General features: G+C 37.6%; 1 pseudogene; it reads left to right on the forward strand.

The window, feature by feature from the left end:
- Positions 1–3,855: 3,855 nt before the first annotated feature.
- LOC133751686 (elongation factor 1-alpha 1-like) lies at positions 3,856–5,274 on the forward strand (annotated as a pseudogene).
- Positions 5,275–5,870: the final 596 nt, after the last annotated feature.

The raw sequence follows: 5,870 nt of genomic DNA on the forward strand, positions 1-5,870 counted from the left end.
GAATGGGGCTTTGGTAATGTATCATGAAATGTATGCTGGTTACGAGGAGTGGTGACCTTGGGAAAACTTATACTACTCTGAGTTATTAATTATGTGTTCATATATTTGTTATGATTTAATTAAAGTTCAAAATACATACTATATATAAATGTATATGCTTTAAAATTTCTATCATCTTATTTTTCTTTTCTTTAGGGAAAATGTTTTCCCTTTCACTGGTTAAAAACTCTGAGAGCCCTGTGATTTTTCTACTCTCTCTTGGGTAGTAGATAGTGCTGTGCCAATTGCAGATTTTATTCACAAACTGTCATATATTAATAACACATCCATCTGTATGAATGTAAGCTTCTTTCATCCCAACCACTAAGTATACTCTACAGAGAATCACTATCTGGTTTCAGCCACCAAAATGTTTAGTTTATTTCTTTTATTACTTCCATTCCTCCCATTTGCCAGTAATTCTTAAGGATCATTTGAGTTGAAGCACAGAAGGATAGAGAATGAAGCACAGGAAGTTCTGATTTGGCAGGCATTGTTATATGGCTTTGGGCTGTGGAAACCAAACCGAGCTGCTTCCACAAGTGCCCTGGACAGGTTTTGCAAACTCTGCTGCTAGGATCTCCCAGCTTCAATTCTGTTGCTGGTGGTTAACTCTCTTTCTCTGGCCTTTGTTCTACTTTTGGCCTCTGGTTCTTCAGTTGTCTATTTTGAACCACTTTCTCCATTGAACTTTAACACAGCTTTGTGATCTTGGGAAGAAGTCAAACAGCCCAAGGTTTGCTCTCTTCCTGGCCTGGCCTACCTAGGCTCCACAATCAACTTGCATGTTTATTTTGCTCAAATTCACACTGGGAGCACAAGCACAGGTAAACCCAAAATAGCACCTCCCTTTCTTCATTCTGCTTGGCAGTCTGGCTTTCTTTCCCTCCAGTCTGATGAAAGTCAGACACCAGTTCCCTATCCTTTACAGATTCTAGAAGAGTCATCAAACTTGGGTAATGTTCCCGTTAGTACCATAGCTATAGGCTTGAGGAGGAAGAGAGCATTCCCTGTCTTCTTCACTCCCCTTCTCTCTCTCACTCTGTTTCTGTGTGTAATTTTGTGTATGTGGGCGAGTGGGGACTCACACATGGTGTCAGTTCTCTACAAAGAAATCTCTCTTTTTTTATCTTTTATTTAATGAATATAAATTTCCAAAGTACAGCTTATGGATTACAATGGCTTCCCCCCCCCCATAACTTCCCTCCCACCCACAACCCTCCCTTTTCCCACTCCCTCTCCCCTTCCATTCACATCAAGATTCATTTTCAGTTCTCTTTATATACAGAAGATCAGTTTAGCACATATCAAGCAAAGATTTCAACAGTTTGCCCTCACATAGCAACACAAAGTGAAAAATACTGTTGGAGTACTAGTTATAGCATTAAATCACAGTGTACAGCACATAAATGACAGAGATCCTACATGATATTTTTAGAAAAAAAAATTGATTAATTTTCTATGTAATTTCCAATTTAACACCAAGAAATCTCTTTGTATATTGTCACCTCTCCAGCTCCTGACCCTTTTCATACACCCTTAACAGAAGGGACGTTTTAGAGTTGTGCAACCAGTTTCTAAAGGTTCCTTTGAAAGTCTACAGCTGTACATGTTGGGTTATTTCACAACTCACTTGGTACAATTCCTTTAAATATTCTGTTATAAAAATAAAACAGAGCCAAAAAAGAGAAGTTATCTACACTGTTAGAAAGTTATTAGGATAATTCCACTGATTTCTAAAATACTATATAAAATAAAATATTTATTTAATTATACTAAGTTAAATTCTCAAGATATTTGACAATTCTAATTTCAACAGAGCTATTATTTTCAACATATTCTTGTTTGGTAGTTCAGATTAGTATCTTATTTTTGTTTCAGATTACACTTATTTGATGTTAGTGAGGTTGAACAGGCTGTTCATGTTCACCTAAGATAACTTGGTTGAAAAAAATAGCTTGATTGTTCTGATCCTGAAGATTTGGCTATCTGTATCTGCAGATCTTCACAATGAAATTGGCTAAAAATACAGGGTAAAAGGCTTTTTAAAAACCCATGTTGTTAGACTTATTGCATTATAATAGTGTAACAAATTATTCTTGTGAATTCAAACATTCTTTTTGATCTCATAAACTATCTCAGGGCCCTAAATTCTATTCAGAATAAAAAGAATTTTGATCTAATACTTGGAGGTAATATCTACCACAAATATCTAAATCAATTCCATAAATTAAGTGAATCACTGAAATTGTGTGTTTGAGCCTCTTGGAGAGATTTCATAATCATAGCGGCTACCTTAGCTTCTAATTTGCAAGAAGCCTAAACAGTTGAGGCCAGGGGCACACAATGGTTACCTACTTTAAGAGTGGCAAATATCTTAACAGATGCCATTTCAAGATTTAATATTTCTCCATATATAAAAATGATACTACATTAAAGTCAAAAAATGCAGCACTTTTTTTGTCAGGTAATGTGCTACTTATCACAGTATTTCCTTGACACTTTTATCCTTACACCCTTTAATTTCTAAATTGATGTATGTTCATTGGAAATATTCAAACAACAATTTTAAAACTTTAATATCTTAGGAAGATAGTTAATTTTTGATTAGTTAAAATAAATTCTAGAAAACATGCTGAAGTGAAGGGTAAGCATGGAATTCAGGAATTGAGAGGGGGTTGGGGATTTCCTAGTGAAATGGAAGAGTGCTAAGTCTTGCTGTGAAGTTAAAGCTCACCAGAAGTATTTAGGATAGTTGATCTTTTCCTAAGTTATTATTTATTTTGCTTTCTTTCTTGCTTTATCAGACTTTTTGAAGTATTTGTGATCATTGTCAATATTATGTTATAACAGGATTAGTTCTGGAAACTTTGAAAATATTCATTATCCTTATACTTCAAAGTTATGTTAGCCGAGTAAAAATTCTTGGCTAACCTGGATAGTCTCTCTCCTCACCCCCCGCCATTTCCCACTATCTATTATTTTCCCGTATCCTGATTTATGCCCTGGAAGTAGATATCTCTAGTGTACAATACCCCAGGTTCTTGTGTTTTGGCTTCTGGTTGATTGGTTTAGTGAGAGGAACCAGCAGAAGACTCAAGGGCAGAAAGCAGAGTTGAGGGATTTGTTGCTTGCCCACCTTCACATCCTTGGCAACCTCTATGCTAAGATATGTCTTTGAAAGTATCTGTTTTCTTCTATGGACATAGCACCTGTTATGTGGTCCTTCTCATTGTCTTAAGTTATATTCTTTCTTCTTCTCACCATGTGAAGTTTACAGATAGCAATATCTTCCCACTGCTGCTATTCACTGGGGGTTTTATTATTCCTTGCTGATTAACCATGCACATCTCCTTTTATTTTGATTTTCTACATAACCCCCCTTGATATTTCTTGGAATTTCTTTTGTTTATCATGTTTTTCATGCTGGGGACTTGGAAAAATTTTCAGTTGCACTACTCCTTTCCCTTAGAATTTTGTAAATCTTATTCTGTTGTCTTCAGGCTTTATTGTTTCTATGAAGAAATCTTCTGTGCTTCCTCCCCCAAGCCCTTGTTAATATTTTAATGTTTATGTATTTATACGTGAATAATTATTCATTCTAGAACTTCACCAAAAATTCCATAGTGTTGATAAATTGAAGTTAATATTTTCTGCAAATGCCCTTATAGTCTTCAGAATACTATCCATTGTATACATTTTTGTATTGTTAATAATCTTCTCAACTTCAAACTCAGTTCTCTTAGACTGCTTTTCTCAATGGGTTTGCCACCAGAACACAGATACAATGAAAACCAATGCTAAATCAAAGCCAAAATGGGAAAGGAAAACATTCATATCAACATTATCGCACTGAATATGTAGATTCAGGCAAGTCTACCAGTACTGGCCTTCTGATCTCCAAATGTGGTGAGGTTGAGAAAAGAGACAGCAAAAAAATGTGAAAAGATAACTTGTGATATGAGAAAGGGCTCTTTCAAGTAGATCTGGGTCCTGAATAAACTGAAAACTGTGAGTGTGATGTTACCATAGACATCTCCCAGTAGAAACTGAGACCAGTGAGTATTGTATGACTATCACTGATGCCTCAGAACATAGACTTTTTTTTCATTTTTTAAAAAAATTATTTGACAGATAAAGTTAGACAGAGAGAGATAGAGACAGAGAGAAAGATCTTTCTTCCGTTGGTTCACCCCCAAATGGCCGCTATGGCTGGAGCTACTCTGATCCGAAGCCAGGAGCCAGGAGCCAGGTGCTTCCTCCTGGTCTCCCATACAGGTGCAGGGCCCAAGCACTTGGGCCATCCTCCACTGCCTTCCCGGGCCACAGCAGAGAGCAGGACTGGAAGAGGAGCAACCGGGACTAGAACCCAGTGCCCATATGGGATGCCGGCACTGCAGGTGAAGGATTAACCAAGTGAGCCATGGAGCTGGCCCCAGAGACTTTGTTAAAAACATGATTTATTCATGCTTCAGGATGACTGTGCTGTCCTAATTGTTGCTGCTGGTATCAGTTAAGCTGGCAACTCCAAAAATGGAAAATCCATGAGCATAGCATTCTGGTTTATATACTGGGTATGAAGCAACTAATTGTTGGTGTTAACAAAGTGGATTCCACTGAGCCGTGCTATAGCTGGGAGAGATATGAAGAAACCATTAAGATGCACCTCCATTAAGAAAATTGACCATAACCTTGACATGGTAACATTTGTGCAAATTTCTGATTAAAGTGGGGATACCATGCAGGAGCCAAGTGCTGATATGCCTTCATTGGAGGAGTGGGAAGTCACCTGCAAAGATGAGAATGCCAGTGAGGCCACACTATTTGTAACCCTGGATTATTTCCATGTGTTCTACTGCCAACTTGTCCAACAGACAAGCCCTCTTTTCTACAACTACACGTCTATAGAATTGATGACACAGGTACTTTCTCTGTAAGTTGGCACGGTGGTCACCTTTGCTCCAGGAAACATTACTACTGAAGGAAAAGTTGATGGAAATGCACTATGAGACTTCAAGTGAAGCTCTTTCTGGGGATAATGTGAGATGCAATGTCAAGAACATGTCAATCAAAGATTCTCATTGTGGTAATGTTGCTCATGTCAACAAAAAGGACTCAGCCATGGAAACAGCTGGATGCACTGTTCAGGTGGTTATCCTGAACTATCTCGGCCAAATCAGTGCTGACTGGACCCCTGGGTTGGCACACAGTTCATATTGCTTCCACATTTGCTGAACTGAAGGGAACGATGGCTGTTCTGGTGAGAACCTGGAAGGTGCCCTAAATTCTGGAAATTTGGTGACAGTACATTGGTTTGGTTGATTTGGTTCCCAGGGAGGCTGTCTGTAATGAGATCACCTCTGACCATCCTCCTCTGTTGTTTTGCTGTGCATGGTATGAGACAGACAGTTGCTGTGAATGCCATCAGAGTAGTGGGTGAGAAATCTGCCCAGAAATCTCAGGAGTCTAAATGAATATTATTAGTAGTACCTACCACCCCATCTGAATTAATGATGGAAGACCAGTCTTAGGATGATTGGTCACAAATGACCATTGAAGTAAAATAGTAAAAGAACTGGTTAATGATAATGTTACATCATAAAACCTTCAGAAGTAAAGGAGAAGTTTTTGTGTATCATTTCTCTGTTTCTGGGGGAAAGTTTTAAGTAAGAAGTTTTTATAAATTAGTAGTTTTTACTGGCAACAATGTGGCAAAAAGATCTGTCACAGAATTTTTTAGACCCATTAAAACAAAGTTTAATGTGAAAAAATACTCTTAATCTCTATTTATTGTTTCCCATCCATCCATTTTCATTCTCAAATGGAATTGT

Source organism: Lepus europaeus, chromosome 2, assembly GCF_033115175.1.
Source record: "Lepus europaeus isolate LE1 chromosome 2, mLepTim1.pri, whole genome shotgun sequence".
Classification (NCBI taxonomy): domain Eukaryota; kingdom Metazoa; phylum Chordata; class Mammalia; order Lagomorpha; family Leporidae; genus Lepus; species Lepus europaeus.